The sequence below is a fragment of the Equus caballus genome, chromosome 16 (genome assembly GCF_041296265.1).
Source record: "Equus caballus isolate H_3958 breed thoroughbred chromosome 16, TB-T2T, whole genome shotgun sequence".
Taxonomy (NCBI): domain Eukaryota; kingdom Metazoa; phylum Chordata; class Mammalia; order Perissodactyla; family Equidae; genus Equus; species Equus caballus.
The window spans coordinates 21,597,052-21,612,142 of NC_091699.1; the positions used below are offsets into that span (position 1 = coordinate 21,597,052).

Here is a 15,091-nt window from a genome sequence, read left to right on the forward strand (position 1 = left end):
TATTGGCACCTTTTGTTAATGCCTGCCCAGGGGAAACATAGGTTCTTTGAAAACGCACGATGGACATTCCGTGAGGGGATATACCAAATAATGAAAATGCGTATTTTTTCTTCCATTAGAAGAAATTGCTGTAATTTCTAAAATATAATTTATAAAATAATTGATATAATTGTTTGTAGGTTTCATAAAGGAGAATCTGTAAAATCCATAAAAACCACTTTCTGTGACAAATGTGAAAACATTGATTGACCTGATGGTGGAAAAAGTAGGTTTGAGAATCAGTGTGTTTACACCTGACACTAAAGAAGGCCATAGCAGCTCTTCATATCACGATTCTCTGGAGTGTCCATAAGTCACAGTCAGTTGGGAAATGTATTTCAAGTGATTTTTTTGTGTGACAAATTTCTGAAGTTTGTGAATGCTTTACCTTCATTTAATAAATCAGAATAAATTCAATGTTATTTCTGTAGTACTTCATCCTCACTCTCTTGTACTCAAATAAGCTTTTTTTGAGTAGGAGATAAAAGAATACATTGCAACCTTATGTACCAACGGGGTATATCCTTTACATACACAGCTGTCAGAAAATAATATCTATTACATTAAGAAAAATGCTTAAGAATAATCAGTGGGAGGAGCCAAGTGAAAAAAGAAAGGAATTTGAAGTCTGAAAGGCATCAGTATTTGTCATTACTGCCTTTATAGCCTGGGATAAGCCCATGCCTTGGTTCTAGCAACATCTTTTGTGAAACTAGATATTTAAACCAGTGTTGGCAAACTATGGCCATCAGGCCAAATCTGGACTGCCACCTGTTTTTGCAAACGAAGTTTCATTGGAATGCAACTACATCCATTCTTTTACATATTGTCTATTGCTATTTTCAAGCTATAATATTTTCAAGCCATAAGAACAGAGTCGAGTAGTTGCAATAGAGACCACATGGCTTGCAAAGCCTAAAGTATTTATTAACTGGCCCTTTAGAGGAAAAGATTTCCAACCCCTGAGTTAAACTGCAAGGTCTGTAAGATTCTCAAATGCTCCTATCCTATGACATGTCACTCTAAAGTTATTCCCGATAGAACCTCCTTCTTAAACATGGGGTAGTACAAAAAAATATGTACAAAAAGCAGTAGAGTACTAGGGTTGTAATAACATTTAGCAGAAGTCTTTAGAGCCCAACAGACCTCCTTTTAGCTCCTTTCAGCTCTGCCACTGACCTCCATATCTTTTTTCTCTTTTGTAAAATGGGAAAATATCTATGTCATGGGATGTTACAGAACTTAAATGAAAGAATATATGTAAAGGATTTAACATGGTGTATGACACAGAGTAAGTGTTCATTAAATAGTAGCTTCTTTTGCTGCTGCTACTACTGAGAGGGCCTTCATTGTTTTCGCAGGGAGCTAGATGTCCAGCTCAGTGCAATGACTTGTTTATGCCTTCCTCTGTGTAGATGCTCTTGATGGGAAAGGGCAAGGGAGAGCCATTTATGCAGGAGAGCTTCAGTTTTTCTCTTACCTCTGTGTAAAATATTGCCTGTGTCTGATCCACACAGCTCCCTTTCTTGGTGTACCATTAAGCCGTAGCCAGGAAAATTCCTGCTCCTCTTTAGTGGTGAAACACTAAGCATTTTCCTGCTGCAGTGACACCTAGATTTGAGCACAAGATAAGGTAGTCAGTCTAGAAACAGCCTGGGACTTCTTTAGAGTCTATAGCAAAGCTGCCAAGAACAAACATATAGGTGAAGATATTCACTGAAATCAATAATCTCCAAATCACATTAATGCAATGTTACGGGTACTAATGTAAAACCTGCTGGCTAAGGTGCTCAAAGTTATTATGCTCAGAGCGGTCATAACTTGGTCCCGAGCATCAGAGTCTTATTTTATTTTATGGTGCTTGGTACATGAGCTACAGAAACTACTTCTGAGAAAATCCTAACTTCCAAATCTCTGACTTCTGAACGTATAAATCACATAAAACTACTGTTTCCCCCCAAAAGAGGTGAAAATGCAAAAAACAATGTCTACTGTGATTTACTTTTAAGGCAGTTATTTCTGCCGAAATGATCTGGAACAATATTTCTCAAACTAGCAATGATAAAAGATCAGTTTGTTTCTTTTTTACTTTTTCCCTAATCTATTATGGACTGAGGCTTTAAAGAATACAATAAACATAAATTACCAGTAAAAAGTGAAATCTAAAAAGATGTACAAAATAGTCTTTTTTTAAATTAAATTCAAGAGACAAAAATGACTGCTAAATTGCTCTGAAATTTTCTGATTTATTTCTGTACTTATCTTGTTGCTGACCAGTAGCCAACAGTTGGCAGACCTCGTTGCTTCGTGCTCTATGTTTGCATGGAGAGTAGGCAGATCTGGGACTTCCTGGACTGTGGTGGTAATTTGAGATGTGCAAAATAAGGCCCCAATGGAAAGATAACTTCCCCCACACTAGTCACACAGGCTGCCAGTGAAGCAGGGAGTGGAATTGGGGGATGGGCTGCTGAGGAAGGCAAAGAGGCCTATCTAATTTAACTGTAAAAATTGTATGATGTAGGTTTTGTGTAATGAGCATATAGTTGCTACTTACCTGCATTTAGAGTTTTCAAAAATGCCAATTAAAGACCAATTAAAGCACTTTAAAGTGGCATTTTCTGCTTAGGATTAATGTAGTGGAATGCAGACGGTGAGGCCATAAGAACAGGCAAAGGGAATTCTCAAAAAGCATGTGCTGAATTAATGTCTGTTTTCATCTTCACTGAGTGCACAGATGGCAGGCTTGTTACTAGTTGCTAGAACCATGTGAGCACAACAGTGAACAAACCACAATCCCTACCCTCATGGGACTCTTAGTCTGGTTCAGAGAGAGACTTGCAAATTCACTACACCCTTACAAAATCTGTGCTATAAATTCCTTCAGTACAAAGTGAGAGCGAAAAAGAAGGAGGGGTCAATTCTCTCTAAGGGAGAAGACAGAGTATGTCATCTTTTCCAGAGTATGACTCCTTTCCTAGGGCATTGAGACATGACTAGAGTTAGAAAGCTTGGCATGTCAACTGGCATTCACTTTTCACAAGTTTGTGCCTAAAGCTTATAACCCCTAAAATCATTGTGCTCAGCCCCATAAAATCACCACCCCCAAGTCTTAATTCCTGCTAACTTCTGCTCTTCACATCACTGGAAACATACAGGAATGGGGGATCGTGGATGATTTCCATGGAAATGATTGGGAAGCACCTTTCGATGTCCAGGTTCCTGACATCTGTCTTGACAGGAGGAAGAGGGAAAGTCACCAACAAGAACTGAAATCTTGATCCATCCAACCTATTTAAGTGTCCTGGGGCAAGAACAAGTCAAGTAGCACCTTGTAACCTTGCCATTGCAGTAGATTTTGTGACATTCTAATAAAAGTGGTAATTTTTTTCATCCAGTTAGAAATGTCACTTTACCCATGGCCTGCCTATGGCAGGGGCAGGAATAGAGACATGTTGAAGCCATGGCTTCAGTGAGATCAATTCACGCTCTCCAAAATTGCCAGGGAGGACACCTGCCTGAGCTCATTCACCTGGTGTCAAGGAAGAATTCTAGAGGGTAGCCAAAGAAAAGGAGTTCTTGTGCATGTGATTCCAAGCAGAAAATCTGAGCAATGTTTTCTTCCATTGGGATAGGTGATTGTCCCACCTTATTTAAATTCACAAGTTCAGACACATTGCCATTCAAAGATTGGCTGAACCACCTTTTCTTTTTCCCCATGGATCACTCATCTGCCTGAATGAAGCATGCTTATACGTCACCTCTGCAGCCACAAATCTTGCTCATGTGATTGGAAGTTGAGAGATTCAAGAATTCACTTCATACTACATATAGATACGACACAGATGCTTTTCTAAGTAAGTGGTACCATTTCTTGCTCTCATATTTATGCATGCAACTGCACCCCTAGGAGAGATGGAATTTGGAGGTTTTTAGTTATTCATCAGATAATTCATAAAAGCAATCTATACTACAGCCTGGCAAAATCACACACAAAATGCCTGGTGATTTCCTTCCACCACTATCACTATCTGACTATTTATACACTACTTCCAGGCAGATCTTCCTAAAGTTCATGTCTAATTGCATCAATATCTACCTGGGACATGGATAGCTCCTCAGTATCTGCTAATTAAATAGTACTACAAAATACAAGGATGAGGTGTAGTATGATGGTTAGCGTGTGGCCCCTAGAGTCAAGACTGCTTGCTTTGAAATCCTGACCCTGACCTTCATTGTCTGTGTACACTTAAGCAGCTTCTTTCATTTCTCTGTTTTCAGTTTATTTGTCTATGCAGCGTAGGAAAGTGTAACAATCTTTATATTATATTACATGTATTACATATATATTAAAAGCAAGATGTATATTACATATGTATATGTATATATTATGTTATAAATGTATTATATATGTAATATATGTATGTTAAATATAATAAATATATTAAATAACTATATTTCAGTAATGATTATACATTATAAAGGTGTATCTTGCTTATTATATACAATGTCTGATATACTTATTTATGTATATACACATATGTATATTTGGCTTAGAACATCACATTGTTTGGAACATTGTAAGCACACAGAGGATGTTAGCTACTTTGATTTTATAACTTTGCATCCAGCATTCAGTTGGCCCAACCATTCATTTCTGGCTTTATCTGTCATCCCTTCCTTACACATAGCCTAAATTCCAGCTAGACTGCATAATTACTGTTCATTCAGTTCTCCTAACTTTCGAGCCTCCATGCATTTGTTCCTGCTGCCTGGGCTATTGAAACTACTCCACCCACAACTCCCACTCAGGATACCTCTGAAAACTTCTCCATCCTTCTTAGGCAAACTTTAAACACTATTCTTCCGGGAAGGTTTTTCTGGTTCTCAATCCTCCACCTTAGAACATCTACGGAAGAACAGCAAGTGTGTTAACTTGGATTTGCTGGCAGTGGCTTCATAGAGATTCCGTTGTGAGGAAAACAGAGATCAGAACTGACTGAGAAATAAAGAGCATCAAGATCAGTTAGTGATGTCTCCCATGGGTGCTAGAAGGGAAGACAGGACTGTTTGCCATCTCTGCCAATTTCCCTTTGTTTGTAACATCACCAAGACACTTGAATTATTCAATTGCTATTTTACGTTCACCTCTGACCTGTCTCAAATCTCTTTTAAGATATTTCATATTCCATAAAGGAATAGGCTCCATCTTTTTCAAATCTGCCTAGCACAGTTTCCAGAATATCATGTGTACCTAGATTTGGTTGAATTAGTTTGCATTGACCAATCTCATATTCTCCTTATTTAAATAAATTCACTTTTCATTTCACCTTGAGACTGATTCATGTTTAAGTCAGTAAGTTTTTACTCAGGACCTTGGCTGGGTCCATGTTACTAACATTTGCAATGCTGCTCTGCCTGCACCTGTGCCTTCAGAGGCTGAAGGTCTAATTAATTCTTGCAGCCTCCTAAAACTTACCTTAGCCTATCTTGCCATTCTGTCCCACATCTACATCTTTGTCATCATTCTGGCTCGCTTGTGTATTAACTATATTTTTTTTATTTTCTGTACTCGACACTCTGGCATCTGGGGCTTCACTGCCTGGGGAGAGGCTGTCCCTCCCAGGCTAATCAGTTCTTAGAAATAGCAAACAGCTCACCCCAGGAGCGTGCTTTTCACATGCGAACTAACTAATCCAGAGCCCATACTCCATACCATCTCCTCCATCTGGCTCTTACACTCCAGAAGGAAATATTCTTCTGCCCTGATCATCCAAGGCTAGGTATCAGACAACTAGAGATATATCCTGTATGCCAGAGCCTGCTGAAATTATTCAAACTAACCAATCCTAAGCCTACTTACCCTGCCTTGTCTTGCTTTTCCCATGGAAACCACAGTAAAGGCTCCTGCTCATGCTTTCCCCTTGTTCCTTCTGTCTCCTGACTGACCCTGGTGCTTCCCTGTGTGGCTCTACATAGTGTGGCATTTCCCCCTGCATGTGGGAACCGTGAGTAACAAACTATCTTTCCCATGGCAGTCTGTCATCTCCTGACCTGTCAGCCTCCCCATACCTAAATAATAATAAAAGCTACATTTTAAAACAACTTGCCATTCTGTATCCGTTGATTCCCATTTCCTCACTTGGTTTTCAATCTTGCCTTTCAGAACATGAGACAATTGTTACGTGCCTTGAATGACCGGTTTTTAAACCCTTTTTTCCATTAGTTTAGAGATAACCATATGCATCTTCCTCTCTAAATCACCTTAAAGGACTCTCTCAGCAGGAGCCCTGCTCCAGTTTATTACCTCCTAGGATAATGCCATTAGAGATAATCACATTTTCTAGATACCATCTCCAAAGAACAATTGCCTTAAGAGTCCCTATTGAAGTATTTTTCATTTATAACAAGATCTTATGATAGTTAAAAATAAATACAGCACAGAAACCTAATTCTCTGATTCTCTAATGATATGAACTGTCATGCAGATTGACACACCAGCATGTTTTGGAAAAACCTTCCAGCAGAAGTGAAATTTTAAGATTATCTCTCTTTTTTCCTTATTTTTCTGTTTTCTAGGAGGAAAAAAAAGAATATGTGGTGCCACTAATTAGTGGACTTGAACTTCAAATAATTTCTGTTTCTAATCCTACAGTTTTTAATAGTCAGTAAGAAATAATAATAAAAGATATATCAGAAATAAGGATTTCCAATCAACCACCCTCTATCACCCTCCTCATCCACCTACTTAATCATGTTTAACTCTTCTCTTATTTATTGCCTTAGATCATCATAATATGTCCATGTTGCTCTTTCTAAATTCATTAATGGTAAACATTATATGCTGACTTTATATTACAGTACATAGATCTTACCTCCCTTAGGTCATGTTCCAGCATCTCCATGAACGTCTACTTGCCATAGACCCATTCTTTTAATTTATTCATATCATAACTACCATTTGAATAAATCATCAGAATTTGATTATCTTCTATATTAATACCTTCATGTTTTTCAATGTAGCCAACTTCATTCTTCCCATAATGCACAAAATCCTCTCCAGATGGTTTTCCATGATGTCAAAGATATCACTTCTCTTTTTGGAACTTCCCCTGGAGCCTTCTGCCTTCCTGTTCCAAGTGGGACTGGTTTTCCCATAGGCCTGCTATGAAGCTTCTATCCTGGGTCTTCATCACTATCAACCGGAACTTCCCCTTGAGAATTCTCTGTTTCCTGAATTCCATGTTTTCTTCTTTCTTGGCTTATTTTCTTGTTTTTATTTGTTTTCTTATTTCTTATTTTGTTGTAATATCCACAGCTTCCTGAGAAAGGCTCAGGAAGCAGAAATGTCTGAGATTTTCCTTGTCTTAAAATGTCTATATTAAACACACTCTCTTAAGTCATAGTTCGATATTCTCTCTCAGTGTAGTAAGAGCATTTCTCTGTATTTTTTTATCTTTCAGTGTTTGCTGAATGCAATTCTGATACCCAATCTTTTGTACATAATGTGTTGCATTGTCTTGCCTTTCTGTTAAAAAAAAAAATGTAGGATTTTCTTTATCCCTGTTATTCTCAGGTCTGATAGATTTTCTTGTATTATTTATTTGACATTTCCTCATTATGTTTTCTCAATTCTCTTTTTCTGTAACACTATCAGGTGGATGTTGGAGCTCCTAGATTAACCCTCTAATTGTCTTACCTTTTCTCTGTGGTAGTCATTTTGTATGTTTTTTGACATTATCTTCCGACCCTTTTACTATCTTAAAATTCAGATATTAAAATTATCATTATCAAGAGTTATTTTTTGTTCTTACGAGGTCCTTTTCTTATTTCATGGATGGATGTTCTCTTCTTATTTCTTCTAGAATATCAGTTCAAAATGCAATTTCTTTTGTTACCTTTATTCTTCTAACTTTGTCTTTTCCTGTTTATTTCTTTGTGTGCTTTGATCTCATTTTTTTGTATTGAAGGCTTACCACAAATATTTGGTGGTTTTTTGCAGTCTACCGAATTTTAATAGGAAGGCACTAAAGCTACTTGGACCCCCATTGTGAGTGGGCCAAGCTACAGACTAGTATATTTCCCTGTAGAGTGATCTGGTCATGTGAGTGCTTCTATTGAGGGGGACAGAGGTATCTCTAGCGAGTATGAGTCTGGTCATGGCATTTAGGGAAAGAAAGCTAGAGCAGTTCAGAACTCTGGATATGTGTTTAATTAGTCTTTTATCAGACTGGTGCCTCAGCCACGCTGTTTGCTGTGTCTGGTGTTCCAGAGCTTCTCTAGCAGAGGAGAAGAGAAAGGCAATCGGTTAGCATCAAGAAGTGGGGCTAGAGTCATGGTATTTAGTTTTACCTTATACTGATTTCCTTTATACAGATTACTGCTTCCAGTTACTGAGCTTTTCTGAGTTTCTTCTTTGTCTCCCAAGTTTCATTCTCATCAGGGACCATTCCTTTGTCCTTGCTCCATCTTCTAATATATGTTGATGGCTCTCATCTGCTATTGTCTCTTCTCTCTCTCACCTCCTGGTAGGTCTATATTTATTTAAAGCTTTTACTCTCAATTTAATTGGGTGTCAGCAGTAACCAGAGGAGATAAATACATGTGTTATTCTACCATGCTTAATCCAAAGACAGCCTTGCATATTCTAATGATTAGATTGTTAAAGAGATGAGCTATGACTGTGTTCACAGATGGGAAATCAATGAGGTAAATTTAGAAATATCCATTCCAATACATAGATCTGGGAGTCTCCAAAGCAAGATATGGACCATTACATAATATCACTTAGGCAATCTGTTAAAAATAGAGGCCCAATTTCTGGAGTTTTGGATTCAGAACATCTGGGTGATGTCCAAGGATTGGTGTATTTAGCAAATTCCTGAGTTATTTTTATATTGAGCCACTGATTTAGACAGGCTATCTTGTCATTTAAAACAAGAGAAAATTCCCCACTGAATTTAGTCATGCAATTTAGAAAGTAAGAATGTATCTCACTGAGCTTAAAAAAAAATTTTTTCACTGAGCTTTAGACACAAAAGTAAAAGAATTAACATTTATCAAGCACCTAGGCCTTCTGCTAAGTAGCTTTTTATAGAACAGTAGAGTGATGTAAGTGGGTTTCCCCACTCTATATATGACTAAGTAATCATCAGAGATGTTGGTCATTTACCTAATGTAATATGACCAATAGTTCGTAAAGCTTTATTTAAATTCCAAAGTTAGGGTGATTCCTTAAGATACCTGTATTCAATCAATAAGATTCTTCCTCATGCTTTCAATAGTCATCAGCTGATTACGTGCTGCATTTAACCAGTGGACTAACCACTGTTAAAGACCAGAAGAGAAATGTGATATGTCCTTCACCCTTACTAAGCTTGGGAATTGAACTGAGAAACAAAACAAATATCCATGACATAATCAGGGAATCTCTGTGTAATCTAACATTCTCCAACTTGGATTCCAAGGATGTTACTATGTCTACTGAGTGAAGAAAAAGGGAAGCTATCATGATCCATATAATATGTGTAATTGAGTTAAACAACTTTAAAGAGGTATGCATTTGCTTTTTTGTAAAGCATCTCAAAACTTTCCATGCCAATGTACACCAGGAGTTTCCAAGTGGAAGATGGAGCATTCCCTACATGTATTTGGCTTGTTAATCCTCACTGACACCTAAGATAAAATCTCATGGAAAATAATTTGGAAAATGCTAATAGAGTACAGCAATATGTTGATTGTTCAAAGAGAGTAAAGAGTTAATCAGGACAAAGAAGTCCAAGGTGACTCCAAGATGAGTAGGTACCCAATCTAGCCTTTGAAGAAATTTGACAGCCTGAAGGTTGTCTAATGTCACAGAGACAGGAGTGAGGAGGCTAGGATGAGACCTGCTCCAGATGGCAGGCTTGAACTACCAGAGTGAGAGCTAATGCTGGCACCAACTGGAAGCAGATGCAAAAATCCTGGTTGGGGTTGGCAGTGGGGGATGGTTTGGGTATGGAAACTAAAACAAAATGATGATGGAACAATGAGGTTGATAGTCTCCCAGACGATCCCTAACTTTGATATCCTGAAGTTAAAAGAAAAAGAGACACTAAGGAGTAGAAGATAGAAAGATGATTCTCTTCACTCACCAGGCAGTCACCCATGTGATCCTCTGTTCTGAATGGATTTATTCATATTACAGCTATATAATAAGTGAATCATAAAATAAGTGCATATTATTATTTTTTTTGGTAATGACACTATCTTTTTACAATAAAGGACACAGTCATTCATTGTGGTGCAATTTCTTTTTCAACCTTTACCAAAACTTCTGGAGATATGTAGGGCAGCCATTATCTTCTTTGACATGTCATAATTGAAGAAAAATATGCATGTCAGAATTCTTCTGGTTGCAAATGACAGTATCCAACTTAAACTACTTTGAGGGAATTTATTACCTCTACTAAGTCAGAAGGGTGTTAGGTCAGCTTAAAGGATCAGAGGAAATAATATATTTGTTTGTTGTCTTCTTCTCCCCAGGAAGGTAGAGATCTCATCTGCCTTGTTCGTGTCATGTCCTTAGCACTTAGGACACAGTCTGACACTTTTAAGGCACTAATTAAATATTCACTGAAGATAGAATAGAAGAAACATATTCTGAGTGAAATAGCAATGACCATCTGTACAGGCATCTATACTGACCATAAATAATATGTTCTTGAGTATAAAGTATTTAAAAAAAGTCATAATAACTTTTTCAGATGAAAAATATGACAATGGAAATGAATATGGGTTTTTATAGTAATACTGAATTGGAATTTTCCATCAAAAAAGTAAAAGAGAATTGGTAAAGCTACTAGGGAAAGTCATTAAAAACCATAAAATGGAATAAATACCTATTTTATAAATTTGGCAATGATTGCTTACAGATTGTGAAATATCTTCAATATGAAAAGTTTCCTTTCAACAGAATTTGATTACATTACCAAGAAGATATTTTAGATTAAACTGTGCTCTTTCTTTGTATTCAGGGGAGATTTAAAGTGAGCATTAATGAGAGAAATTATATTTGAGGGAGAAAGAAGAGCAAACAGAGGAGAAACGAAGACAGAAAAGTTTATATTTAGGTCCCAATAGCTAGCTCAATCTCAAGGGAGGATGGAGTTGCTGGGCAGAATAAGTGTAGAAAGTTAAAGGAGAGTCCTACTCTCGAGGTCCTTGAATGCAAGGGTGACAAGACGTTTCTTAGCTTTATAGCCTCCAAAAGATTTTCGAGTAGGAAATTGCTATTTAGGAAGAACAATGTGGCAGCAGAGTTTACAAAGGATTACTGTGAGGAAAGGAGCATCTACTGAACTAGAGACTAGACTGCGGGAAAAATAATTGAAGCCTGAGCTAGGGATGTGGATGTAGGGACGAGACAAGGAAATAGTGGTTTTGAGAGACTCTGAGGGGATGGCCAAGGATGAGGAGGAAATGCAGTAGGTGTGAGATCAGACAAGGATCTCTGTCTTGGCTTCACCACAGCTCATAAGCTGGTCACCGTGGACTGGATACTCAGGAGATTCCTCTGCCCAGCAATTTTTCACATCTTATTTCTAATGGTTCCGGATCTCTAATCCTGACCGTACAGGAAGTACATGACCCATGTCTGATCAATCACAGGACCATACCTCCTTGACATCAGTAATCATGTAACCCAAGCATGGCCAGTCAGCATCCTTCCCTGGAGTTTATATATTGTGCTGGAAGAAGTTCTCTCCACATGGAAAAGGCCTCTCTGCAGCAGAAAAGAATGACAGAAGCAGAAGGAGAGAGGCTGAAATGGAGTGAGTTCCCAGTTCCTGTCCTTAAGGCACCTACACCTACAGCTCTTCCCTGATCCTGGAGCTGCCCCAATGTCTTAGCCATATCAACCAATAGATCCCCTTATGACAGCTTGAGCTTCATTTTTATCACTTGAAACCAAGAGAGTTCCAATAATGCACAAACTCACTAATGCCAGTTTCCTCAGTTGTGACGTGACAGCATCGACCCTGAGTGCCCCATACACCTTCCAGAGTTGTGTCAAAGCTCAACTAGGAACCACACTCCAGACTATTAATGCACAAACTAAAGCTCTCTACTCTAGGTAGATTTTTGTTTTTACCACAGTTACTTCAAGATATTGTAGATGCACAGTAATTTTGCTTTTTAAAAGACACTCATGTACCTGATCTAAAAACAGTGAGGATAATAATGATAATAATTTAAAATACCAGCTTTTATTTGCCTAGAGTTTTATAAGGCCACTCAGCTGAGAAATGATACAGCTGGGATAAAAATGCAGAACATTTGATGAGAGAACTCACCTGTAAACAAAGATACCTCCAACAATATATCCAAACCCTCCTCAGATGCAAGATTTTAAAGAGGCAAGGGCATAGCTTTTTCCCCTTAATATACATCTTGAACACAGCAGACAGAATGAGGTGCTATGACTTCAGTTTAAAGATTAATACAACTATTGTATCTAGAATAAAGTTAAAAATTTAAAGTAAGTTGTGACAATGGTCTGCTACATTTTTTGCAACCTAATCTTCATGTTGTTCAATTAGCAAGATCAGTTAAAATCATTACTCAGATATTTTAGATTCTATTCACCTTTTCTTTCTATATAATTCCACCCTAAGCCCCTTTAAACACAAGAGATCAAACTGTGGAAGACTGACTCGAAAATGGAAGTTAATTAATACCTAACATTATGTGAAAAATTAAATTTTGAAGTACAGGGAAATCATCCTTTACACTTACATTACCTAAATTTAGAGAAGACAACTTTTTTCATTTGGTGTATCCACAAAAAGACAGTGGGAAAAACAAGTTTTACTGCTAGTTATGGAGTTTGCTTTGAGATGTAAAATAAAGTTTTTGGTTAAAAAGGTGCCGTTAAATAGTAAAAGTCCAACTCTATTAAAAGTATATTTTTTCAATCAAGTATTAAACGTCTTCTCTCTTATTAATTTCATATGCTTGCACAGGCAAAGAAATTATGAAATATTATTTGAATTGCTAATACAGGCCAATAATTGTGCTAAAAAGAACAAATCCAGACTGATGGCAATTATCCATGTGAAAAATTAGTTTCCTTAGGAGGTGGCATTGTGCAATTTGGCTTCTAATTGGTGTATGGCACCAATTAATGTCTAACAATGCATCTAGCAAATGAAAAAAAATTTACTGAAGATAACTGAGTAAAATGCCATGCTTTAGTAGTACAGAGTAATGGCAGTGTTTGTCTCTCACTCTTCTATTATTTTAAATTATTTTGGGTTTTTTGTCTGGCTATTTAGGACTCATTTACATTTTCTTCTGGCTCTGACTTATCCAGTATCTTTTGCTGGATTTTCAGCTTTGGTCATTTAACAATCAATAGGCGCTCACCCACGTTTTGCTGTGTGCCATGCTCCGTGTTAGGCACTGGGGCAGCCACAGATGCAATCAACATTTATTCTTGCTTTGAAGTTTCAAGATCTCAGCTCTGTCTTTTTTTCCAAAAGCTTTCCCTGATGCTCTAAAATTGTCCAGCCTCAGTATTTCCATAGCAACTTGTAGTTATTTCCGCTTTGTGATTATGGTGATGACAATGACAACTAACATTTATGTGGAGTTTATTATGTGCCAAGTATCTTTTTTTAACAACTTTACATACAATAATTCATTTAATTCTTACAAACCTGTGAGTCAACTACAATTATTATTATATCCTTGTTATATAGAAAAGAAAATTGTGGCATAGAGCAGTTAAATAACTTTCCCAATGTCACACAACTAAAAGCGAGAGAGTCATGCTTCAAACAGACTGTTTGAAGTCTTCAAACAGTCTCTGCTCTTGGCCACTGCTCATACTATCTTCCTCTAACACTTCCTCTTAGCCAATCTCCACCTAACTGACTCAATAGATAAACTGAAAAAAAAAGTATGAATATGAAAAGAAAATGTGTCAAATCCATGAGAATATATATTAACATGAATGCTTTGGTAAAAAAAAGAAGCAAGTTAGCAAAATATGCTATAAAATTAGTTAAGAGTAAGACAACTAGAAATGATGTGGACTCCCAATCAGTGGATTCATACTCAAAAAATAGCAAATCCTTGCACATATGTTTATTTTAACTTGAAATAAAATGCTTTATATATATATGTATACATGAGGGTATATATATGATATATAAAAAATTTATGAATCCACTCTTTAATCAAAATTTACTTAAATAATTAACAACCCATCCTTATCACATTGGCTAACAATGTTTTTACCTTTCTCAAATTTATCTGCTTATCTATCTCCCATGAGACTCTGGGATGTTCATTCAATACCATGACTAGCAAGGGTTTTACACACATCTGATGCTGACAAAATATTCTTTGGATGGACGGGTAGATGGATGGATGAGGTGGGAGTGGTATAATGGAGAAAGAGAAATTTGGTAAAGTTAAAGCATAGATGGTGTAGAGAGTTGAGTACGATAAGGAAAGCTTAGGCCAGATTGTGGAGTTGCTATTTGTTGTGTTGGAAAGTGTGAGGATTATTCTGAAAGTAATTGGGAGCCACTCAATAATGTGAGGAGAGGAATAACATGATCATAAATGAGTATTACAAAGAAATTTACAGCGATGATATAAGGTGAGAGAGATGTGAGATACAGCAGTATTGAGCATGTGGCAGCCATAGGATTGTGCCTGGCAGATCTCCAAGAGCAGAGGGCTGAACTGACTGCTTCTGAAATTCTTCCTAGCATTTGCCCTGAGTCCGTGCTTCCTGTGGGCTGCTCACAGGGAATGACTCAGCCCAGCAGGAATACTAGGCTAGTCCTGTTGTAGAAACATGAACAACTCTGATGGCTGACTTGGCTCAAGGACTCCCTGATGGCCTCGCTGAACTACCCTTGGATGCAGGGCAGAGTAGGATGCTTCCAGGGAACCTCCAGTCTCTCTGTCTTTTACTCAGGGTCAAATCTGCATCATGGTCTGATGACTCTCTCAGCCTTGCCTGGCTCCCTCCCCATTTTCTTTTGTGGGTATATCTCCC

At 37.5% G+C, this 15,091-nt stretch overlaps 1 long non-coding RNA gene across 2 annotated transcripts in view; it reads left to right on the forward strand.

The window, feature by feature from the left end:
* The window catches only part of LOC138918115 (uncharacterized), an 85,457-nt gene that overhangs the window by 57,906 nt on the left and 12,460 nt on the right, over positions 1-15,091 (forward strand). For both annotated transcript variants that reach the window (XR_011427105.1, XR_011427104.1), the window contains exon 4: positions 3,782-3,893. This is a non-coding gene — a long non-coding RNA (uncharacterized lncRNA). The remainder of the gene's footprint in view (positions 1-3,781; positions 3,894-15,091) is intronic.